The 22,642-nt window shown below is 44.2% G+C and overlaps 21 non-coding genes and 8 pseudogenes across 21 annotated transcripts; all 29 read left to right on the top strand.

The window, feature by feature from the left end:
* The first annotated feature begins 5,923 nt into the window (after positions 1 to 5,923).
* Positions 5,924 to 6,042, top strand: LOC139610493 (5S ribosomal RNA). Its single transcript, XR_011685802.1, has one exon. It is a non-coding gene; the product is annotated as a 5S ribosomal RNA (ribosomal RNA).
* Positions 6,043 to 6,314: 272 nt separating this feature from the next.
* LOC139610491 (5S ribosomal RNA) lies at positions 6,315 to 6,433 on the top strand. Its single transcript, XR_011685800.1, has one exon. It is a non-coding gene; the product is annotated as a 5S ribosomal RNA (ribosomal RNA).
* Positions 6,434 to 6,713: 280 nt separating this feature from the next.
* LOC139610034 (5S ribosomal RNA) lies at positions 6,714 to 6,832 on the top strand. Its single transcript, XR_011685484.1, has one exon. It is a non-coding gene; the product is annotated as a 5S ribosomal RNA (ribosomal RNA).
* Positions 6,833 to 7,104: 272 nt separating this feature from the next.
* On the top strand, positions 7,105 to 7,213 carry LOC139610308 (5S ribosomal RNA; annotated as a pseudogene).
* Positions 7,214 to 7,485: 272 nt separating this feature from the next.
* Positions 7,486 to 7,604, top strand: LOC139610490 (5S ribosomal RNA). Its single transcript, XR_011685799.1, has one exon. It is a non-coding gene; the product is annotated as a 5S ribosomal RNA (ribosomal RNA).
* A 280-nt stretch (positions 7,605 to 7,884) lies between these two features.
* LOC139610489 (5S ribosomal RNA) lies at positions 7,885 to 8,003 on the top strand. The gene has a single exon (XR_011685798.1). It is a non-coding gene; the product is annotated as a 5S ribosomal RNA (ribosomal RNA).
* A 272-nt stretch (positions 8,004 to 8,275) lies between these two features.
* Positions 8,276 to 8,384, top strand: LOC139610307 (5S ribosomal RNA; annotated as a pseudogene).
* A 272-nt stretch (positions 8,385 to 8,656) lies between these two features.
* Positions 8,657 to 8,775, top strand: LOC139610488 (5S ribosomal RNA). Its single transcript, XR_011685797.1, has one exon. It is a non-coding gene; the product is annotated as a 5S ribosomal RNA (ribosomal RNA).
* Positions 8,776 to 9,047: 272 nt separating this feature from the next.
* LOC139610384 (5S ribosomal RNA) lies at positions 9,048 to 9,156 on the top strand (annotated as a pseudogene).
* Positions 9,157 to 9,428: 272 nt separating this feature from the next.
* LOC139610487 (5S ribosomal RNA) lies at positions 9,429 to 9,547 on the top strand. Its single transcript, XR_011685796.1, has one exon. It is a non-coding gene; the product is annotated as a 5S ribosomal RNA (ribosomal RNA).
* A 5,930-nt stretch (positions 9,548 to 15,477) lies between these two features.
* LOC139610486 (5S ribosomal RNA) lies at positions 15,478 to 15,596 on the top strand. The gene has a single exon (XR_011685795.1). It is a non-coding gene; the product is annotated as a 5S ribosomal RNA (ribosomal RNA).
* Positions 15,597 to 15,868: 272 nt separating this feature from the next.
* LOC139610383 (5S ribosomal RNA) lies at positions 15,869 to 15,977 on the top strand (annotated as a pseudogene).
* Positions 15,978 to 16,249: 272 nt separating this feature from the next.
* LOC139610484 (5S ribosomal RNA) lies at positions 16,250 to 16,368 on the top strand. The gene has a single exon (XR_011685794.1). It is a non-coding gene; the product is annotated as a 5S ribosomal RNA (ribosomal RNA).
* A 272-nt stretch (positions 16,369 to 16,640) lies between these two features.
* On the top strand, positions 16,641 to 16,749 carry LOC139610352 (5S ribosomal RNA; annotated as a pseudogene).
* Positions 16,750 to 17,021: 272 nt separating this feature from the next.
* On the top strand, positions 17,022 to 17,140 carry LOC139610272 (5S ribosomal RNA). The gene has a single exon (XR_011685717.1). It is a non-coding gene; the product is annotated as a 5S ribosomal RNA (ribosomal RNA).
* Positions 17,141 to 17,412: 272 nt separating this feature from the next.
* On the top strand, positions 17,413 to 17,531 carry LOC139610483 (5S ribosomal RNA). The gene has a single exon (XR_011685793.1). It is a non-coding gene; the product is annotated as a 5S ribosomal RNA (ribosomal RNA).
* Positions 17,532 to 17,811: 280 nt separating this feature from the next.
* LOC139610482 (5S ribosomal RNA) lies at positions 17,812 to 17,930 on the top strand. The gene has a single exon (XR_011685792.1). It is a non-coding gene; the product is annotated as a 5S ribosomal RNA (ribosomal RNA).
* A 272-nt stretch (positions 17,931 to 18,202) lies between these two features.
* LOC139610481 (5S ribosomal RNA) lies at positions 18,203 to 18,321 on the top strand. The gene has a single exon (XR_011685791.1). It is a non-coding gene; the product is annotated as a 5S ribosomal RNA (ribosomal RNA).
* Positions 18,322 to 18,593: 272 nt separating this feature from the next.
* Positions 18,594 to 18,712, top strand: LOC139610479 (5S ribosomal RNA). The gene has a single exon (XR_011685789.1). It is a non-coding gene; the product is annotated as a 5S ribosomal RNA (ribosomal RNA).
* Positions 18,713 to 18,984: 272 nt separating this feature from the next.
* On the top strand, positions 18,985 to 19,093 carry LOC139610382 (5S ribosomal RNA; annotated as a pseudogene).
* Positions 19,094 to 19,365: 272 nt separating this feature from the next.
* On the top strand, positions 19,366 to 19,484 carry LOC139610478 (5S ribosomal RNA). Its single transcript, XR_011685788.1, has one exon. It is a non-coding gene; the product is annotated as a 5S ribosomal RNA (ribosomal RNA).
* A 280-nt stretch (positions 19,485 to 19,764) lies between these two features.
* On the top strand, positions 19,765 to 19,883 carry LOC139610477 (5S ribosomal RNA). Its single transcript, XR_011685787.1, has one exon. It is a non-coding gene; the product is annotated as a 5S ribosomal RNA (ribosomal RNA).
* Positions 19,884 to 20,155: 272 nt separating this feature from the next.
* Positions 20,156 to 20,264, top strand: LOC139610306 (5S ribosomal RNA; annotated as a pseudogene).
* A 272-nt stretch (positions 20,265 to 20,536) lies between these two features.
* Positions 20,537 to 20,655, top strand: LOC139610174 (5S ribosomal RNA). Its single transcript, XR_011685621.1, has one exon. It is a non-coding gene; the product is annotated as a 5S ribosomal RNA (ribosomal RNA).
* A 272-nt stretch (positions 20,656 to 20,927) lies between these two features.
* On the top strand, positions 20,928 to 21,046 carry LOC139610476 (5S ribosomal RNA). Its single transcript, XR_011685786.1, has one exon. It is a non-coding gene; the product is annotated as a 5S ribosomal RNA (ribosomal RNA).
* A 280-nt stretch (positions 21,047 to 21,326) lies between these two features.
* LOC139610475 (5S ribosomal RNA) lies at positions 21,327 to 21,445 on the top strand. The gene has a single exon (XR_011685785.1). It is a non-coding gene; the product is annotated as a 5S ribosomal RNA (ribosomal RNA).
* A 272-nt stretch (positions 21,446 to 21,717) lies between these two features.
* On the top strand, positions 21,718 to 21,836 carry LOC139610474 (5S ribosomal RNA). Its single transcript, XR_011685784.1, has one exon. It is a non-coding gene; the product is annotated as a 5S ribosomal RNA (ribosomal RNA).
* Positions 21,837 to 22,108: 272 nt separating this feature from the next.
* On the top strand, positions 22,109 to 22,227 carry LOC139610473 (5S ribosomal RNA). Its single transcript, XR_011685783.1, has one exon. It is a non-coding gene; the product is annotated as a 5S ribosomal RNA (ribosomal RNA).
* Positions 22,228 to 22,499: 272 nt separating this feature from the next.
* On the top strand, positions 22,500 to 22,608 carry LOC139610381 (5S ribosomal RNA; annotated as a pseudogene).
* Positions 22,609 to 22,642: the final 34 nt, after the last annotated feature.

Raw genomic sequence — 22,642 nt, 5'->3', positions numbered from 1 at the left:
AACAGAGGACGCTGCTGCTTCAGTAAACAGCACTGACTGTGCCACTGCTCAACTGTCAATCACTGTGCAGACAGTTCAGCTCACAGTGCACAAACCACACTTTCATATTATCACATTACACAGTTGACAAGTTGACAAGTTGAGAGAAAGAAAGAAAGAAAGAAAGTCAAGCAAAGACACCCGCGCTTGACATACACAGCCATGTCTGTGATGGTGTGGATCATCATGTATAAAGGGGGTAGTTGTGACTTGCTCTGCGGCTTACGGCCATACCACCCTGAGCACGCACAGAGGAGGAGCACGCCGTACGTTCACGACAGTCAATCAGTCCGTGTTTTTTTGGATCGTTTTCAGCCTTGGTTTTTGCTGGTTTGTAATTTTTTAGTTTAGTATTTAATTTGTGGGTTACATCCCCCGACAGCTTTTGCTGTCTGGGGGACTCTTTGTGTTTAAAAAATCATTCAAATGGATCCAACGGTGACAGACAAAGGAACGGAAAAGACGACGGAGAAGAGAATGCCCGCGAGTGCGGAAAAACAGAAGAAAATGTACGAAAAGAGACTGACAATCATGTTGGAAATAGAAGGAGAGGAGAGAACAACGATGATGGACATGCTGAGAAAAGTGAGGGCGGAGTGTGGAGAAGTGCTTGGCTGCCGTTTTAAGACGCCAAAGTCATACGAGCTGACGATGAAAGAGGAAAGCGGGAAGAAAAAGCTGATGGACGGACTGAGAATTGGGAACAACAGACTGATGGCGAAAGAACTGGGTAACAATGAAATGGTCGTCTCATTCATTAATCTGCCCACTTACATAGAGGATGAGGAAATATTGGCAAAACTACAGGACTGGGGAGTCACTGCGGTCTCGTCCATTAAGAGGAGGATGTGGCCAGGGACGGACATCGCTGATGGGACGAGGTTTTTAAAGGTCCGTTTCACAGACGCTGTGAAATCATTGCCATATTCCACTAAGTTTGAGACGGTAAGCGGAGCGGAGCACTTCCGCGTCATCCATGACAGGCAAGTTAAAGTTTGCCGCTTGTGTATACAGCCTGGCCACATTGTCAGAGACTGTCCCACTTTTATTTGTTTTAAATGTGGGAAACAGGGGCATTACGCACGAGAGTGTGATGCGGAGGGGAAATGTGCTCTGTGCAAAGAAAAGATCTCCCTGTGTGTGTGTGGAGAGCCGGGGGAGGACGCCGAAGAGCCGTCATACTCCGACGTCTCTGACGAGGAGGAGAGAGAGGCGGAGGACGGCGCCGATACGGGGAGAGAGGAGGATGGACGGAGAGGCGGCGTCGAGAGGGAGGAGCCGGGAATGACCGGAGAGACCCACGAGGAGGGAAACCGTGACTGTGGGGAATCGAGAGGAGACGAAGGAGGGAGAGACTCTGATAATCCAGCACCACAAAATCCAGACAATTATGCTGGCTTTGGAACGCGGGCAGCAAATGAAAAAGACGGGAAAGCTGTGTCGGACGGGTCTGAGGGCGAGGAGGGGATGGACGTCAGCGCAGAGACCATCAGACAGCTGAAGAGAAAGAAGAGGGCGAAGGAAAAGGAGAAGATGAAGGTTAAAAAGTAGAGGTATGGCTGCTGCTCTGCTATTCTTTTTTGTTTTATGCCTTATGTTGCATATTGCTTCGTTTAACTGTAACGGTCTAAGAGGAAAAACGAAAGCGGAGTTGGTATTTAATGCCATAAAAGCAGAAGTACTGTGCCTGCAAGAGACTCACTGGACTGACGAAGTTTTTAAAGATATCAGCTCACTGTGGAGAGGCAAAATTATTGCAAATAATATGAGTCACAGAGCATGTGGTGTTGCTATCTTGGTAAAAGAGGAGACATTGACTGACATACAGGTAGTCCACAAAGATGACAAAGGGAGGTTGCTTGTCATTGAATTTAATTTTTGTAACATTAGGTTTAGATTAATTAATGTCTATGCACCAAATATTGAAAAGGAAAGAAGAGAAATGTTTGATAATTTGAGGACTTTTTGTACTGAGAGATGTATTTTGGTTGGTGATTTTAATTTATGGTGTACAAGGCTGGATGGGTCCAGCAGTGTTAATTTCAGAAACGATACTTCAAGGAGTGTTTTATTTGATGTTATGAATAAGGAAGATTTAGTTGATGTATGGAGGGATATGTATCCAAACAGGAGAGAATACTCAAGAAAGCAAATGGTTTTGGGAAAAGTGAAACAAAGCAGAATAGATTTAGTTTTGATTAAAAGAAATATTTTGAGTTGGGTCTTGAATGTAAAATATAAGTTTTTGGGTTTAAGTGATCATGCTGCTTTAACTTTTGGTTTTGGGGTGAGATGTGAAGGGAGGGGAGGGGGGGTTTGGTGTTTAAACTCTTGTTTGTTAAAAGAGGAGGAATATAGAAAAATTATTTCAAGACTTATAAAAAATGAGCAAGAAAATACTTTATTTGAAGACGATGTTTGTTTATGGTGGGAACAGATGAAGAATAAAATAAAAAGAACAAGTATTAGATTTGCAAAAAAGAGGAACTTTGTGAAAAAGAAAGAGGAAAATGAAGTGAAAGAAAAATTAATAAAAGAGCTGGAAAGACTGGAGGAGGATCCGAATCGGGATAGGACATACTTTATGAAATTAGAAGGTGAGATAGAATATTATGAGAGAGAAAAATATGAGGGAGCAGTTATCAGAAGTAGGGCTCAGTATGCAGTTGAGGGAGAAAAGTGTACAAACTTCTTTCTCAACTTGGAGAAAAGTAAACAGGTAAAGTCTTATATAACGGAGCTAGAAAGTGAGAATGGAGAGAGAGTGACAGATTTTGTAGGCATTTTGGAGGTAGTGGAAGCTTTTTATGCAAAACTGTTTCAAAAGGAAGGTATAGTGCAGGAATGTGTGGATGAGATATTAGATACTGTTGATGCCAGAATATCAGATGAAAGTAAACAAATGTGTGACGATGATTTGACAATTGATGAAATTAAAATAGCTATAGAGCAAATGAAATCCAGCAAGAGTCCAGGTTCAGATGGCCTGACACATGAATTTTATAAGGTTTTTTCTGATATATTGGTGCCAATACTGTTGAAAGTGTATAAGTGTATGGAGGAAAGGAAAACGGTTCCAGAGTCAATGGCAACAGGGGTTATTACTATCTTGTTTAAAAAAAGAGGGAGTCCGTTTAAATTAGAAAATTACAGGCCTTTAAGTCTGTTGAACTCGGACTACAAGATTTTAACAAAAGCTTTAGCCAATAGATTGAGGGACGTGGTAGGAGAAATAATAGCACCAACACAAGCTTATAGTATACCAGGTAGGGACATCACTGATGTCATATGTACAATTAGAGATGTAGTCAATAGTATGAATAATGATGGTGAGGGTGGTCTAGTCCTGAATTTAGACTTAAATAAAGCTTTTGATAGGGTTGAACATGGGTATTTAGAACAGGTTTTGGGCAAATTTGGTTTTGGGGATAGGTTTGTTAATTGGATAATGTTGCTATATGCAAATGCTAAAAGTTGTGTGAAAATAAATGGTATGCTCACTGATGTTTTCCCAGTACAACGGTCAGTCAGACAAGGCTGTCCTCTTTCAGCCTTGCTCTATTCTTTAGCAGCAGAACCATTGGCAACACTATGTAAAAAAGACATTTCTTTACAAAGCATTCAAATACCATATAGCACAAATAGTCTAATTCATCAATTTGCTGACGATACAACCTTTACTGTCAGAACCATAGAAAGTGTAAAAGGAATAATGAAACATGTTGAAACATATGGGAGAGCATCAGGAGCAAAAGTAAACATAGAAAAATCAGAAATTATGTGTGTAGGGCATACAAATCCAGAAGAGTGTGAAATTCCTTTAAAGATAACGAGAGACTTCATTAAAATATTGGGTGTGAACATAGGAGTACAGAGTAAGGAAGCGAGAGATGCCACATGGACTGGTATATTGAATAAAGTTAAACAATTATTAAATTTGTGGTCTATGAGAGGGCTGCGATTAAAAGGTAAGGTTGTAGTCATTAACTCATTGCTTCTATCAAAATTTAATTATGTGATGGGAGCTCTAGATCTCCCTGAGTGGGTTTTGAATGAGGTGAGAGCTGTAATAAGTAAGTTTCTGTGGAGAGGAAAAGGAGTTAAAATATCTATGAAGACATTAATAGCAGGGTATGGAGAGGGAGGGCTAAAACTGATGGACTTAGATGTTAAACGAAAAGCATTGAGAATAAAGGTGGTTAAAAAATATCTATATGGTAAGGAGGAGTATGGTTGGAAAGGGTTCTTTAAGGATTTTCTGTGTAAAAGTGGAGGATGTGGGGACAGTGGGATCTTTATGAGATTCAGAAAGAATATGTTGGAAAATCTTCCTGTGTTTTATCAAGAGGTATTTCTAGCTTGGGCAGATTTCATTGAGCACCTGAAATATGACTGCAAAACAATAAATCAAATATTAGATCAGCCAGTATTTATGAATCCACAAATAAAAAACAGTGGGAATGTTTTGTATGACAAAGTTTTCATACAAGCAGGATTAAAACAAGTGAGAGATTTTGCTTATGAGTATGTGCCTGGCTTCTTGCCAAATAGAGCCATTTTTGACAGTGTTGTGGAGATAGACGAGGAGGTAGGTAGAACTAAGGTGGATAATGTGATTAAGTGCATAAAAGGAAGCTTACCGGATATATGGATTAAAACAATAGAGAGGGAAACAGTTCAGGTAGGAAAGAGTGAGCTACCAGATCTGTACATTGATCAGATTGATGGGAAAATGCTCTTTAATAAAATAAAAGTGAAGATGTTGTACACGTTGATGCTGATGAAAGAAATCAAGACCCCAGCATCAGAAAATGTTTGGTTGAAGGTATTTCAGGATCTGAATGTGAAAGAAATTTGGAAAAATTTACATGTCAAGTACAATAGCATAGACTGTGAAAATTTGGACTTCAAACTCAGACATAACAGAATATACACGAATGTGGTCATTCACCAAATTAATAAAAATGTAGATCGGTTTTGTGATGTTTGTAAATCAGATCCTGAAACACTGATGCATTTGTTTTTTGAATGCAAGGAATTAAAGAACTTTCAATTGAAACTAATAACCCTGATCAAAAACAATTGGAAATTAGATCTGATAGCGAATGATTGGAAGAAAGTTTTCTTTTTTGGTTCAAGTAAAACATCAAAAACTGTGAATGTTAATTTGTTTAATTTTGTATTAAGTCATGCTAGATATGCAGTATGGCTAAGGAGAAATTTAGCACATTTTGAAGGGAAGAGGATAGAAGTGTTAGCTTTGTTTGTATCGGTATTAAGGAAAGATGTTGCTTTGCGATGGAACTTTTTGAGTAGGAGTTTGTTTGAGGAGTTTTTTGTGCAAGGCAGTAGCCTTATTTCTATTGATGATGGAGGTAGATTTCATATTAATTTATGATTTTTATCCTTTGTGCTTTGTTTTGTTGTTAATGTGTATGTATATGTAAATATTGTGTTCTGAAAAGCTTTGTATATTTTCATAATAAAAGAAAAAAAAAAAAAAAAAAGCACGCCCGATCTCGTCCGATCTCGGAAGCTAAGCAGGGTCGGGCCTGGTTAGTACTTGGATGGGAGACCGCCTGGGAATACCAGGTGCTGTAAGCTTTTTCACTTTTCTGTGCAAACAACAGAGGACGCTGCTGCTTCAGTAAACAGCACTGACTGTGCCACTGCTCAACTGTCAATCACTGTGCAGACAGTTCAGCTCACAGTGCACAAACCACACTTTCATATTATCACATTACACAGTTGACAAGTTGACAAGTTGAGAGAAAGAAAGAAAGAAAGAAAGTCAAGCAAAGACACCCGCGCTTGACATACACAGCCATGTCTGTGATGGTGTGGATCATCATGTATAAAGGGGGTAGTTGTCACTTTCTCTGCGGCTTACGGCCATACCACCCTGAGCACGCCCGATCTCGTCCGATCTCGGAAGCTAAGCAGGGTCGGGCCTGGTTAGTACTTGGATGGGAGACCGCCTGGGAATACCAGGTGCTGTAAGCTTTTTCACTTTTCTGTGCAAACAACAGAGGACGCTGCTGCTTCAGTAAACAGCACTGACTGTGCCACTGCTCAACTGTCAATCACTGTGCAGACAGTTCAGCTCACAGTGCACAAACCACACTTTCATATTATCACATTACACAGTTGACAAGTTGAGAGAAAGAAAGAAAGAAAGAAAGTCGAGCAAAGACACCCGCGCTTGACATACACAGCCATGTCTGTGATGGTGTGGATCATCATGTATAAAGGGGGTAGTTGTCACTTGCTCTGCGGCTTACGGCCATACCACCCTGAGCACGCCCGATCTCGTCCGATCTCGGAAGCTAAGCAGGGTCGGGCCTGGTTAGTACTTGGATGGGAGACCGCCTGGGAATACCAGGTGCTGTAAGCTTTTTCACTTTTCTGTGCAAACAACAGAGGACGCTGCTGCTTCAGTAAACAGCACTGACTGTGCCACTGCTCAACTGTCAATCACTGTGCAGACAGTTCAGCTCACAGTGCACAAACCACACTTTCATATTATCACATTACACAGTTGACAAGTTGACAAGTTGAGAGAAAGAAAGAAAGAAAGAAAGTCAAGCAAAGACACCCGCGCTTGACATACACAGCCATGTCTGTGATGGTGTGGATCATCATGTATAAAGGGGGTAGTTGTCACTTGCTCTCCGGCTTACGGCCATACCACCCTGAGCACGCCCGATCTCGTCCGATCTCGGAAGCTAAGCAGGGTCGGGCCTGGTAAGTACTTGGATGGGAGACCGCCTGGGAATACCAGGTGCTGTAAGCTTTTTCACTTTTCTGTGCAAACAACAGAGGACGCTGCTGCTTCAGTAAACAGCACTGACTGTGCCACTGCTCAACTGTCAATCACTGTGCAGACAGTTCAGCTCACAGTGCACAAACCACACTTTCATATTATCACATTACACAGTTGACAAGTTGAGAGAAAGAAAGAAAGAAAGAAAGTCGAGCAAAGACACCCGCGCTTGACATACACAGCCATGTCTGTGATGGTGTGGATCATCATGTATAAAGGGGGTAGTTGTCACTTGCTCTCCGGCTTACGGCCATACCACCCTGAGCACGCCCGATCTCGGAAGCTAAGCAGGGTCGGGCCTGGTTAGTACTTGGATGGGAGACCGCCTGGGAATACCAGGTGCTGTAAGCTTTTTCACTTTTCTGTGCAAACAACAGAGGACGCTGCTGCTTCAGTAAACAGCACTGACTGTGCCACTGCTCAACTGTCAATCACTGTGCAGACAGTTCAGCTCACAGTGCACAAACCACACTTTCATATTATCACATTACACAGTTGACAAGTTGAGAGAAAGAAAGAAAGAAAGAAAGTCAAGCAAAGACACCCGCGCTTGACATACACAGCCATGTCTGTGATGGTGTGGATCATCATGTATAAAGGGGGTAGTTGTCACTTGCTCTCCGGCTTACGGCCATACCACCCTGAGCACGCCCGATCTCGTCCGATCTCGGAAGCTAAGCAGGGTCGGGCCTGGTTAGTACTTGGATGGGAGACCGCCTGGGAATACCAGGTGCTGTAAGCTTTTTCACTTTTCTGTGCAAACAACAGAGGACGCTGCTGCTTCAGTAAACAGCACTGACTGTGCCACTGCTCAACTGTCAATCACTGTGCAGACAGTTCAGCTCACAGTGCACAAACCACACTTTCATATTTTCACATTACACAGTTGACAAGTTGACAAGTTGAGAGAAAGAAAGAAAGAAAGAAAGTCGAGCAAAGACACCCGCGCTTGACATACACAGCCATGTCTGTGATGGTGTGGATCATCATGTATAAAGGGGGTAGTTGTCACTTGCTCTGCGGCTTACGGCCATACCACCCTGAGCACGCCCGATCTCGTCCGATCTCGGAAGCTAAGCAGGGTCGGGCCTGGTTAGTACTTGGATGGGAGACCGCCTGGGAATACCAGGTGCTGTAAGCTTTTTCACTTTTCTGTGCAAACAACAGAGGACGCTGCTGCTTCAGTAAACAGCACTGACTGTGCCACTGCTCAACTGTCAATCACTGTGCAGACAGTTCAGCTCACAGTGCACAAACCACACTTTCATATTATCACATTACACAGTTGACAAGTTGAGAGAAAGAAAGAAAGAAAGAAAGTCGAGCAAAGACACCCGCGCTTGACATACACAGCCATGTCTGTGATGGTGTGGATCATCATGTATAAAGGGGGTAGTTGTCACTTGCTCTGCGGCTTACGGCCATACCACCCTGAGCACGCCCGATCTCGGAAGCTAAGCAGGGTCGGGCCTGGTTAGTACTTGGATGGGAGACCGCCTGGGAATACCAGGTGCTGTAAGCTTTTTCACTTTTCTGTGCAAACAACAGAGGACGCTGCTGCTTCAGTAAACAGCACTGACTGTGCCACTGCTCAACTGTCAATCACTGTGCAGACAGTTCAGCTCACAGTGCACAAACCACACTTTCATATTATCACATTACACAGTTGACAAGTTGAGAGAAAGAAAGAAAGAAAGAAAGTCGAGCAAAGACACCCGCGCTTGACATACACAGCCATGTCTGTGATGGTGTGGATCATCATGTATAAAGGGGGTAGTTGTCACTTGCTCTGCGGCTTACGGCCATACCACCCTGAGCACGCCCGATCTCGTCCGATCTCGGAAGCTAAGCAGGGTCGGGCCTGGTTAGTACTTGGATGGGAGACCGCCTGGGAATACCAGGTGCTGTAAGCTTTTTCACTTTTCTGTGCAAACAACAGAGGACGCTGCTGCTTCAGTAAACAGCACTGACTGTGCCACTGCTCAACTGTCAATCACTGTGCAGACAGTTCAGCTCACAGTGCACAAACCACACTTTCATATTATCACATTACACAGTTGACAAGTTGAGAGAAAGAAAGAAAGAAAGAAAGTCGAGCAAAGACACCCGCGCTTGACATACACAGCCATGTCTGTGATGGTGTGGATCATCATGTATAAAGGGGGTAGTTGTCACTTGCTCTGCAGCTTACGGCCATACCACCCTGAGCACGCCCGTTCTCGGAAGCTAAGCAGGGTCGGGCCTGGTTAGTACTTGGATGGGAGACCGCCTGGGAATACCAGGTGCTGTAAGCTTTTTCACTTTTCTGTGCAAACAACAGAGGACGCTGCTGCTTCAGTAAACAGCACTGACTGTGCCACTGCTCAACTGTCAATCACTGTGCAGACAGTTCAGCTCACAGTGCACAAACCACACTTTCATATTATCACATTACACAGTTGACAAGTTGAGAGAAAGAAAGAAAGAAAGAAAGTCGAGCAAAGACACCCGCGCTTGACATACACAGCCATGTCTGTGATGGTGTGGATCATCATGTATAAAGGGGGTAGTTGTCACTTGCTCTGCGGCTTACGGCCATACCACCCTGAGCACGCCCGATCTCGTCCGATCTCGGAAGCTAAGCAGGGTCGGGCCTGGTTAGTACTTGGATGGGAGACCGCCTGGGAATACCAGGTGCTGTAAGCTTTTTCACTTTTCTGTGCAAACAACAGAGGACGCTGCTGCTTCAGTAAACAGCACTGACTGTGCCACTGCTCAACTGTCAATCACTGTGCAGACAGTTCAGCTCACAGTGCACAAACCACACTTTCATATTATCACATTACACAGTTGACAAGTTGAGAGAAAGAAAGAAAGAAAGAAAGTCGAGCAAAGACACCCGCGCTTGACATACACAGCCATGTCTGTGATGGTGTGGATCATCATGTATAAAGGGGGTAGTTGTCACTTGCTCTGCGGCTTACGGCCATACCACCCTGAGCACGCACAGAGGAGGAGCACGCCGTACGTTCACGACAGTCAATCAGTCCGTGTTTTTTTGGATCGTTTTCAGCCTTGGTTTTTGCTGGTTTGTAATTTTTTAGTTTAGTATTTAATTTGTGGGTTACATCCCCCGACAGCTTTTGCTGTCTGGGGGACTCTTTGTGTTTAAAAAATCATTCAAATGGATCCAACGGTGACAGACAAAGGAACGGAAAAGACGACGGAGAAGAGAATGCCCGCGAGTGCGGAAAAACAGAAGAAAATGTACGAAAAGAGACTGACAATCATGTTGGAAATAGAAGGAGAGGAGAGAACAACGATGATGGACATGCTGAGAAAAGTGAGGGCGGAGTGTGGAGAAGTGCTTGGCTGCCGTTTTAAGACGCCAAAGTCATACGAGCTGACGATGAAAGAGGAAAGCGGGAAGAAAAAGCTGATGGACGGACTGAGAATTGGGAACAACAGACTGATGGCGAAAGAACTGGGTAACAATGAAATGGTCGTCTCATTCATTAATCTGCCCACTTACATAGAGGATGAGGAAATATTGGCAAAACTACAGGACTGGGGAGTCACTGCGGTCTCGTCCATTAAGAGGAGGATGTGGCCAGGGACGGACATCGCTGATGGGACGAGGTTTTTAAAGGTCCGTTTCACAGACGCTGTGAAATCATTGCCATATTCCACTAAGTTTGAGACGGTAAGCGGAGCGGAGCACTTCCGCGTCATCCATGACAGGCAAGTTAAAGTTTGCCGCTTGTGTATACAGCCTGGCCACATTGTCAGAGACTGTCCCACTTTTATTTGTTTTAAATGTGGGAAACAGGGGCATTACGCACGAGAGTGTGATGCGGAGGGGAAATGTGCTCTGTGCAAAGAAAAGATCTCCCTGTGTGTGTGTGGAGAGCCGGGGGAGGACGCCGAAGAGCCGTCATACTCCGACGTCTCTGACGAGGAGGAGAGAGAGGCGGAGGACGGCGCCGATACGGGGAGAGAGGAGGATGGACGGAGAGGCGGCGTCGAGAGGGAGGAGCCGGGAATGACCGGAGAGACCCACGAGGAGGGAAACCGTGACTGTGGGGAATCGAGAGGAGACGAAGGAGGGAGAGACTCTGATAATCCAGCACCACAAAATCCAGACAATTATGCTGGCTTTGGAACGCGGGCAGCAAATGAAAAAGACGGGAAAGCTGTGTCGGACGGGTCTGAGGGCGAGGAGGGGATGGACGTCAGCGCAGAGACCATCAGACAGCTGAAGAGAAAGAAGAGGGCGAAGGAAAAGGAGAAGATGAAGGTTAAAAAGTAGAGGTATGGCTGCTGCTCTGCTATTCTTTTTTGTTTTATGCCTTATGTTGCATATTGCTTCGTTTAACTGTAACGGTCTAAGAGGAAAAACGAAAGCGGAGTTGGTATTTAATGCCATAAAAGCAGAAGTACTGTGCCTGCAAGAGACTCACTGGACTGACGAAGTTTTTAAAGATATCAGCTCACTGTGGAGAGGCAAAATTATTGCAAATAATATGAGTCACAGAGCATGTGGTGTTGCTATCTTGGTAAAAGAGGAGACATTGACTGACATACAGGTAGTCCACAAAGATGACAAAGGGAGGTTGCTTGTCATTGAATTTAATTTTTGTAACATTAGGTTTAGATTAATTAATGTCTATGCACCAAATATTGAAAAGGAAAGAAGAGAAATGTTTGATAATTTGAGGACTTTTTGTACTGAGAGATGTATTTTGGTTGGTGATTTTAATTTATGGTGTACAAGGCTGGATGGGTCCAGCAGTGTTAATTTCAGAAACGATACTTCAAGGAGTGTTTTATTTGATGTTATGAATAAGGAAGATTTAGTTGATGTATGGAGGGATATGTATCCAAACAGGAGAGAATACTCAAGAAAGCAAATGGTTTTGGGAAAAGTGAAACAAAGCAGAATAGATTTAGTTTTGATTAAAAGAAATATTTTGAGTTGGGTCTTGAATGTAAAATATAAGTTTTTGGGTTTAAGTGATCATGCTGCTTTAACTTTTGGTTTTGGGGTGAGATGTGAAGGGAGGGGAGGGGGGGTTTGGTGTTTAAACTCTTGTTTGTTAAAAGAGGAGGAATATAGAAAAATTATTTCAAGACTTATAAAAAATGAGCAAGAAAATACTTTATTTGAAGACGATGTTTGTTTATGGTGGGAACAGATGAAGAATAAAATAAAAAGAACAAGTATTAGATTTGCAAAAAAGAGGAACTTTGTGAAAAAGAAAGAGGAAAATGAAGTGAAAGAAAAATTAATAAAAGAGCTGGAAAGACTGGAGGAGGATCCGAATCGGGATAGGACATACTTTATGAAATTAGAAGGTGAGATAGAATATTATGAGAGAGAAAAATATGAGGGAGCAGTTATCAGAAGTAGGGCTCAGTATGCAGTTGAGGGAGAAAAGTGTACAAACTTCTTTCTCAACTTGGAGAAAAGTAAACAGGTAAAGTCTTATATAACGGAGCTAGAAAGTGAGAATGGAGAGAGAGTGACAGATTTTGTAGGCATTTTGGAGGTAGTGGAAGCTTTTTATGCAAAACTGTTTCAAAAGGAAGGTATAGTGCAGGAATGTGTGGATGAGATATTAGATATTGTTGATGCCAGAATATCAGATGAAAGTAAACAAATGTGTGACGATGATTTGACAATTGATGAAATTAAAATAGCTATAGAGCAAATGAAATCCAGCAAGAGTCCAGGTTCAGATGGCCTGACACATGAATTTTATAAGGTTTTTTCTGATATATTGGTGCCAATACTGTTGAAAGTGTATAAGTGTATGGAGGAAAGGAAAACGGTTCCAGAGTCAATGGCAACAGGGGTTATTACTATCTTGTTTAAAAAAAGAGGGAGTCCGTTTAAATTAGAAAATTACAGGCCTTTAAGTCTGTTGAACTCGGACTACAAGATTTTAACAAAAGCTTTAGCCAATAGATTGAGGGACGTGGTAGGAGAAATAATAGCACCAACACAAGCTTATAGTATACCAGGTAGGGACATCACTGATGTCATATGTACAATTAGAGATGTAGTCAATAGTATGAATAATGATGGTGAGGGTGGTCTAGTCCTGAATTTAGACTTAAATAAAGCTTTTGATAGGGTTGAACATGGGTATTTAGAACAGGTTTTGGGCAAATTTGGTTTTGGGGATAGGTTTGTTAATTGGATAATGTTGCTATATGCAAATGCTAAAAGTTGTGTGAAAATAAATGGTATGCTCACTGATGTTTTCCCAGTACAACGGTCAGTCAGACAAGGCTGTCCTCTTTCAGCCTTGCTCTATTCTTTAGCAGCAGAACCATTGGCAACACTATGTAAAAAAGACATTTCTTTACAAAGCATTCAAATACCATATAGCACAAATAGTCTAATTCATCAATTTGCTGACGATACAACCTTTACTGTCAGAACCATAGAAAGTGTAAAAGGAATAATGAAACATGTTGAAACATATGGGAGAGCATCAGGAGCAAAAGTAAACATAGAAAAATCAGAAATTATGTGTGTAGGGCATACAAATCCAGAAGAGTGTGAAATTCCTTTAAAGATAACGAGAGACTTCATTAAAATATTGGGTGTGAACATAGGAGTACAGAGTAAGGAAGCGAGAGATGCCACATGGACTGGTATATTGAATAAAGTTAAACAATTATTAAATTTGTGGTCTATGAGAGGGCTGCGATTAAAAGGTAAGGTTGTAGTCATTAACTCATTGCTTCTATCAAAATTTAATTATGTGATGGGAGCTCTAGATCTCCCTGAGTGGGTTTTGAATGAGGTGAGAGCTGTAATAAGTAAGTTTCTGTGGAGAGGAAAAGGAGTTAAAATATCTATGAAGACATTAATAGCAGGGTATGGAGAGGGAGGGCTAAAACTGATGGACTTAGATGTTAAACGAAAAGCATTGAGAATAAAGGTGGTTAAAAAATATCTATATGGTAAGGAGGAGTATGGTTGGAAAGGGTTCTTTAAGGATTTTCTGTGTAAAAGTGGAGGATGTGGGGACAGTGGGATCTTTATGAGATTCAGAAAGAATATGTTGGAAAATCTTCCTGTGTTTTATCAAGAGGTATTTCTAGCTTGGGCAGATTTCATTGAGCACCTGAAATATGACTGCAAAACAATAAATCAAATATTAGATCAGCCAGTATTTATGAATCCACAAATAAAAAACAGTGGGAATGTTTTGTATGACAAAGTTTTCATACAAGCAGGATTAAAACAAGTGAGAGATTTTGCTTATGAGTATGTGCCTGGCTTCTTGCCAAATAGAGCCATTTTTGACAGTGTTGTGGAGATAGACGAGGAGGTAGGTAGAACTAAGGTGGATAATGTGATTAAGTGCATAAAAGGAAGCTTACCGGATATATGGATTAAAACAATAGAGAGGGAAACAGTTCAGGTAGGAAAGAGTGAGCTACCAGATCTGTACATTGATCAGATTGATGGGAAAATGCTCTTTAATAAAATAAAAGTAAAGATGTTGTACACGTTGATGCTGATGAAAGAAATCAAGACCCCAGCATCAGAAAATGTTTGGTTGAAGGTATTTCAGGATCTGAATGTGAAAGAAATTTGGAAAAATTTACATGTCAAGTACAATAGCATAGACTGTGAAAATTTGGACTTCAAACTCAGACATAACAGAATATACACGAATGTGGTCATTCACCAAATTAATAAAAATGTAGATCGGTTTTGTGATGTTTGTAAATCAGATCCTGAAACACTGATGCATTTGTTTTTTGAATGCAAGGAATTAAAGAACTTTCAATTGAAACTAATAACCCTGATCAAAAACAATTGGAAATTAGATCTGATAGCGAATGATTGGAAGAAAGTTTTCTTTTTTGGTTCAAGTAAAACATCAAAAACTGTGAATGTTAATTTGTTTAATTTTGTATTAAGTCATGCTAGATATGCAGTATGGCTAAGGAGAAATTTAGCACATTTTGAAGGGAAGAGGATAGAAGTGTTAGCTTTGTTTGTATCGGTATTAAGGAAAGATGTTGCTTTGCGATGGAACTTTTTGAGTAGGAGTTTGTTTGAGGAGTTTTTTGTGCAAGGCAGTAGCCTTATTTCTATTGATGATGGAGGTAGATTTCATATTAATTTATGATTTTTATCCTTTGTGCTTTGTTTTGTTGTTAATGTGTATGTATATGTAAATATTGTGTTCTGAAAAGCTTTGTATATTTTCATAATAAAAGAAAAAAAAAAAAAAAAAAAAGCACGCCAGATCTCGTCCGATCTCGGAAGCTAAGCAAGGTCGGGCCTGGTTAGTACTTGGGTGGGAGACCGCCTGGGAATACCAGGTGCTGTAAGCTTTTTCACTTTTCTGTGCAAACAACAGAGGACGCTGCTGCTTCAGTAAACAGCACTGACTGTGCCACTGCTCAACTGTCAATCACTGTGCAGACAGTTCAGCTCACAGTGCACAAACCACACTTTCATATTATCACATTACACAGTTGACAAGTTGAGAGAAAGAAAGAAAGAAAGAAAGTCGAGCAAAGACACCCGCGCTTGACATACACAGCCATGTCTGTGATGGTGTGGATCATCATGTATAAAGGGGGTAGTTGTCACTTGCTCTGCGGCTTACGGCCATACCACCCTGAGCACGCCCGATCTCGTCCGATCTCGGAAGCTAAGCAGGGTCGGGCCTGGTTAGTACTTGGATGGGAGACCGCCTGGGAATACCAGGTGCTGTAAGCTTTTTCACTTTTCTGTGCAAACAACAGAGGACGCTGCTGCTTCAGTAAACAGCACTGACTGTGCCACTGCTCAACTGTCAATCACTGTGCAGACAGTTCAGCTCACAGTGCACAAACCACACTTTCATATTATCACATTACACAGTTGACAAGTTGAGAGAAAGAAAGAAAGAAAGAAAGTCGAGCAAAGACACCCGCGCTTGACATACACAGCCATGTCTGTGATGGTGTGGATCATCATGTATAAAGGGGGTAGTTGTCACTTGCTCTGCAGCTTACGGCCATACCACCCTGAGCACGCCCGTTCTCGGAAGCTAAGCAGGGTCGGGCCTGGTTAGTACTTGGATGGGAGACCGCCTGGGAATACCAGGTGCTGTAAGCTTTTTCACTTTTCTGTGCAAACAACAGAGGACGCTGCTGCTTCAGTAAACAGCACTGACTGTGCCACTGCTCAACTGTCAATCACTGTGCAGACAGTTCAGCTCACAGTGCACAAACCACACTTTCATATTATCACATTACACAGTTGACAAGTTGAGAGAAAGAAAGAAAGAAAGAAAGTCGAGCAAAGACACCCGCGCTTGACATACACAGCCATGTCTGTGATGGTGTGGATCATCATGTATAAAGGGGGTAGTTGTCACTTGCTCTGCGGCTTACGGCCATACCACCCTGAGCACGCCCGATCTCGTCCGATCTCGGAAGCTAAGCAGGGTCGGGCCTGGTTAGTACTTGGATGGGAGACCGCCTGGGAATACCAGGTGCTGTAAGCTTTTTCACTTTTCTGTGCAAACAACAGAGGACGCTGCTGCTTCAGTAAACAGCACTGACTGTGCCACTGCTCAACTGTCAATCACTGTGCAGACAGTTCAGCTCACAGTGCACAAACCACACTTTCATATTATCACATTACACAGTTGACAAGTTGAGAGAAAGAAAGAAAGAAAGAAAGTCGAGCAAAGACACCCGCGCTTGACATACACAGCCATGTCTGTGATGGTGTGGATCATCATGTATAAAGGGGGTAGTTGTCACTTGCTCTGCGGCTTACGGCCATACCACCCTGAGCACGCCTGATCTCGGAAGCTAAGCAGGGTCGGGCCTGGTTAGTACTTGGATGGGAGACCGCCTGGGAATACCAGGTGCTGTAAGCTTTTTCACTTTTCTGTGCAAACAACAGAGGACGCTGCTGCTTCAGTAAACAGCACTGACTGTGCCACTGCTCAACTGTCAATCACTGTGCAGACAGTTCAGCTCACAGTGCACAAACCACACTTTCATATTATCACATTACACAGTTGACAAGTTGAGAGAAAGAAAGAAAGAAAGAAAGTCGAGCAAAGACACCCGCGCTTGACATACACAGCCATGTCTGTGATGGTGTGGATCATCATGTATAAAGGGGGTAGTTGTCACTTGCTCTGCGGCTTACGGCCATACCACCCTGAGCACGCCAGATCTCGTCCGATCTCGGAAGCTAAGCAAGGTCGGGCCTGGTTAGTACTTGGGTGGGAGACCGCCTGGGAATACCAGGTGCTGTAAGCTTTTTCACTTTTCTGTGCAAACAACAGAGGACGCTGCTGCTTCAGTAAACAGCACTGACTGTGCCACTGCTCAACTGTCAATCACTGTGCAGACAGTTCAGCTCACAGTGCACAAACCACACTTTCATATTATCACATTACACAGTTGACAAGTTGAGAGAAAGAAAGAAAGAAAGAAAGTCGAGCAAAGACACCCGCGCTTGACATACACAGCCATGTCTGTGATGGTGTGGATCATCATGTATAAAGGGGGTAGTTGTCACTTGCTCTGCGGCTTACGGCCATACCACCCTGAGCACGCCCGATCTCGTCCGATCTCGGAAGCTAAGCAGGGTCGGGCCTGGTTAGTACTTGGATGGGAGACCGCCTGGGAATACCAGGTGCTGTAAGCTTTTTCACTTTTCTGTGCAAACAACAGAGGACGCTGCTGCTTCAGTAAACAGCACTGACTGTGCCACTGCTCAACTGTCAATCACTGTGCAGACAGTTCAGCTCACAGTGCACAAACCACACTTTCATATTATCACATTACACAGTTGACAAGTTGACAAGTTGAGAGAAAGAAAGAAAGAAAGAAAGTCAAGCAAAGACACCCGCGCTTGACATACACAGCCATGTCTGTGATGGTGTGGATCATCATGTATAAAGGGGGTAGTTGTCACTTGCTCTGCGGCTTACGGCCATACCACCCTGAGCACGCCCGATCTCGTCCGATCTCGGAAGCTAAGCAGGGTCGGGCCTGGTTAGTACTTGGATGGGAGACCGCCTGGGAATACCAGGTGCTGTAAGCTTTTTCACTTTTCTGTGCAAACAACAGAGGACGCTGCTGCTTCAGTAAACAGCACTGACTGTGCCACTGCTCAACTGTCAATCACTGTGCAGACAGTTCAGCTCACAGTGCACAAACCACACTTTCATATTATCACATTACACAGTTGACAAGTTGAGAGAAAGAAAGAAAGAAAGAAAGTCGAGCAAAGACACCCGCGCTTGACATACACAGCCATGTCTGTGATGGTGTGGATCATCATGTATAAAGGGGGTAGTTGTCACTTGCTCTGCGGCTTACGGCCATACCACCCTGAGCACGCCCGATCTCGTCCGATCTCGGAAGCTAAGCAGGGTCGGGCCTGGTTAGTACTTGGATGGGAGACCGCCTGGGAATACCAGGTGCTGTAAGCTTTTTCACTTTTCTGTGCAAACAACAGAGGACGCTGCTGCTTCAGTAAACAGCACTGACTGTGCCACTGCTCAACTGTCAATCACTGTGCAGACAGTTCAGCTCACAGTGCACAAACCACACTTTCATATTATCACATTACACAGTTGACAAGTTGAGAGAAAGAAAGAAAGAAAGAAAGTCGAGCAAAGACACCCGCGCTTGACATACACAGCCATGTCTGTGATGGTGTGGATCATCATGTATAAAGGGGGTAGTTGTCACTTGCTCTGCGGCTTACGGCCATACCACCCTGAGCACGCCCGATCTCGTCCGATCTCGGAAGCTAAGCAGGGTCGGGCCTGGTTAGTACTTGGATGGGAGACCGCCTGGGAATACCAGGTGCTGTAAGCTTTTTCACTTTTCTGTGCAAACAACAGAGGACGCTGCTGCTTCAGTAAACAGCACTGACTGTGCCACTGCTCAACTGTCAATCACTGTGCAGACAGTTCAGCTCACAGTGCACAAACCACACTTTCATATTATCACATTACACAGTTGACAAGTTGAGAGAAAGAAAGAAAGAAAGAAAGTCGAGCAAAGACACCCGCGCTTGACATACACAGCCATGTCTGTGATGGTGTGGATCATCATGTATAAAGGGGGTAGTTGTCACTTGCTCTGCGGCTTACGGCCATACCACCCTGAGCACGCCCGTTCTCGGAAGCTAAGCAGGGTCGGGCCTGGTTAGTACTTGGATGGGAGACCGCCTGGGAATACCAGGTGCTGTAAGCTTTTTCACTTTTCTGTGCAAACAACAGAGGACGCTGCTGCTTCAGTAAACAGCACTGACTGTGCCACTGCTCAACTGTCAATCACTGTGCAGACAGTTCAGCTCACAGTGCACAAACCACACTTTCATATTATCACATTACACAGTTGACAAGTTGAGAGAAAGAAAGAAAGAAAGAAAGTCAAGCAAAGACACCCGCGCTTGACATACACAGCCATGTCTGTGATGGTGTGGATCATCATGTATAAAGGGGGTAGTTGTCACTTGCTCTCCGGCTTACGGCCATACCACCCTGAGCACGCCCGATCTCGTCCGATCTCGGAAGCTAAGCAGGGTCGGGCCTGGTTAGTACTTGGATGGGAGACCGCCTGGGAATACCAGGTGCTGTAAGCTTTTTCACTTTTCTGTGCAAACAACAGAGGACGCTGCTGCTTCAGTAAACAGCACTGACTGTGCCACTGCTCAACTGTCAATCACTGTGCAGACAGTTCAGCTCACAGTGCACAAACCACACTTTCATATTTTCACATTACACAGTTGACAAGTTGACAAGTTGAGAGAAAGAAAGAAAGAAAGAAAGTCGAGCAAAGACACCCGCGCTTGACATACACAGCCATGTCTGTGATGGTGTGGATCATCATGTATAAAGGGGGTAGTTGTCACTTGCTCTGCGGCTTACGGCCATACCACCCTGAGCACGCCCGATCTCGTCCGATCTCGGAAGCTAAGCAGGGTCGGGCCTGGTTAGTACTTGGATGGGAGACCGCCTGGGAATACCAGGTGCTGTAAGCTTTTTCACTTTTCTGTGCAAACAACAGAGGACGCTGCTGCTTCAGTAAACAGCACTGACTGTGCCACTGCTCAACTGTCAATCACTGTGCAGACAGTTCAGCTCACAGTGCACAAACCACACTTTCATATTATCACATTACACAGTTGACAAGTTGAGAGAAAGAAAGAAAGAAAGAAAGTCAAGCAAAGACACCCGCGCTTGACATACGCAGCCATGTCTGTGATGGTGTGGATCATCATGTATAAAGGGGGTAGTTGTCACTTGCTCTGCGGCTTACGGCCATACCACCCTGAGCACGCCCGATCTCGGAAGCTAAGCAGGGTCGGGCCTGGTTAGTACTTGGATGGGAGACCGCCTGGGAATACCAGGTGCTGTAAGCTTTTTCACTTTTCTGTGCAAACAACAGAGGACGCTGCTGCTTCAGTAAACAGCACTGACTGTGCCACTGCTCAACTGTCAATCACTGTGCAGACAGTTCAGCTCACAGTGCACAAACCACACTTTCATATTATCACATTACACAGTTGACAAGTTGAGAGAAAGAAAGAAAGAAAGAAAGTCGAGCAAAGACACCCGCGCTTGACATACACAGCCATGTCTGTGATGGTGTGGATCATCATGTATAAAGGGGGTAGTTGTCACTTGCTCTGCGGCTTACGGCCATACCACCCTGAGCACGCCCGATCTCGTCCGATCTCGGAAGCTAAGCAAGGTCGGGCCTGGTTAGTACTTGGGTGGGAGACCGCCTGGGAATACCAGGTGCTGTAAGCTTTTTCACTTTTCTGTGCAAACAACAGAGGACGCTGCTGCTTCAGTAAACAGCACTGACTGTGCCACTGCTCAACTGTCAATCACTGTGCAGACAGTTCAGCTCACAGTGCACAAACCACACTTTCATATTATCACATTACACAGTTGACAAGTTGAGAGAAAGAAAGAAAGAAAGAAAGTCGAGCAAAGACACCCGCGCTTGACATACACAGCCATGTCTGTGATGGTGTGGATCATCATGTATAAAGGGGGTAGTTGTCACTTGCTCTGCGGCTTACGGCCATACCACCCTGAGCACGCCCGATCTCGTCCGATCTCGGAAGCTAAGCAGGGTCGGGCCTGGTTAGTACTTGGATGGGAGACCGCCTGGGAATACCAGGTGCTGTAAGCTTTTTCACTTTTCTGTGCAAACAACAGAGGACGCTGCTGCTTCAGTAAACAGCACTGACTGTGCCACTGCTCAACTGTCAATCACTGTGCAGACAGTTCAGCTCACAGTGCACAAACCACACTTTCATATTATCACATTACACAGTTGACAAGTTGACAAGTTGAGAGAAAGAAAGAAAGAAAGAAAGTCAAGCAAAGACACCCGCGCTTGACATACACAGCCATGTCTGTGATGGTGTGGATCATCATGTATAAAGGGGGTAGTTGTCACTTGCTCTGCGGCTTACGGCCATACCACCCTGAGCACGCCCGATCTCGTCCGATCTCGGAAGCTAAGCAGGGTCGGGCCTGGTTAGTACTTGGATGGGAGACCGCCTGGGAATACCAGGTGCTGTAAGCTTTTTCACTTTTCTGTGCAAACAACAGAGGACGCTGCTGCTTCAGTAAACAGCACTGACTGTGCCACTGCTCAACTGTCAATCACTGTGCAGACAGTTCAGCTCACAGTGCACAAACCACACTTTCATATTATCACATTACACAGTTGACAAGTTGAGAGAAAGAAAGAAAGAAAGAAAGTCAAGCAAAGACACCCGCGCTTGACATACACAGCCATGTCTGTGATGGTGTGGATCATCATGTATAAAGGGGGTAGTTGTCACTTGCTCTCCGGCTTACGGCCATACCACCCTGAGCACGCCCGATCTCGTCCGATCTCGGAAGCTAAGCAGGGTCGGGCCTGGTTAGTACTTGGATGGGAGACCGCCTGGGAATACCAGGTGCTGTAAGCTTTTTCACTTTTCTGTGCAAACAACAGAGGACGCTGCTGCTTCAGTAAACAGCACTGACTGTGCCACTGCTCAACTGTCAATCACTGTGCAGACAGTTCAGCTCACAGTGCACAAACCACACTTTCATATTATCACATTACACAGTTGACAAGTTGAGAGAAAGAAAGAAAGAAAGAAAGTCGAGCAAAGACACCCGCGCTTGACATACACAGCCATGTCTGTGATGGTGTGGATCATCATGTATAAAGGGGGTAGTTGTCACTTGCTCTGCGGCTTACGGCCATACCACCCTGAGCACGCCCGATCTCGTCCGATCTCGGAAGCTAAGCAGGGTCGGGCCTGGTTAGTACTTGGATGGGAGACCGCCTGGGAATACCAGGTGCTGTAAGCTTTTTCACTTTTCTGTGCAAACAACAGAGGACGCTGCTGCTTCAGTAAACAGCACTGACTGTGCCACTGCTCAACTGTCAATCACTGTGCAGACAGTTCAGCTCACAGTGCACAAACCACACTTTCATATTATCACATTACACAGTTGACAAGTTGAGAGAAAGAAAGAAAGAAAGAAAGTCGAGCAAAGACACCCGCGCTTGACATACACAGCCATGTCTGTGATGGTGTGGATCATCATGTATAAAGGGGGTAGTTGTCACTTGCTCTGCGGCTTACGGCCATACCACCCTGAGCACGCCCGTTCTCGGAAGCTAAGCAGGGTCGGGCCTGGTTAGTACTTGGATGGGAGACCGCCTGGGAATACCAGGTGCTGTAAGCTTTTTCACTTTTCTGTGCAAACAACAGAGGACGCT

This window comes from Trachinotus anak, unplaced genomic scaffold (assembly GCF_046630095.1).
Source record: "Trachinotus anak isolate AG129_WGS33_773 ecotype Australia unplaced genomic scaffold, CSIRO_AGI_Tana_v1 ptg000026l, whole genome shotgun sequence".
Classification (NCBI taxonomy): domain Eukaryota; kingdom Metazoa; phylum Chordata; class Actinopteri; order Carangiformes; family Carangidae; genus Trachinotus; species Trachinotus anak.
This window is presented reverse-complemented; position numbering and strand designations above follow the sequence as displayed.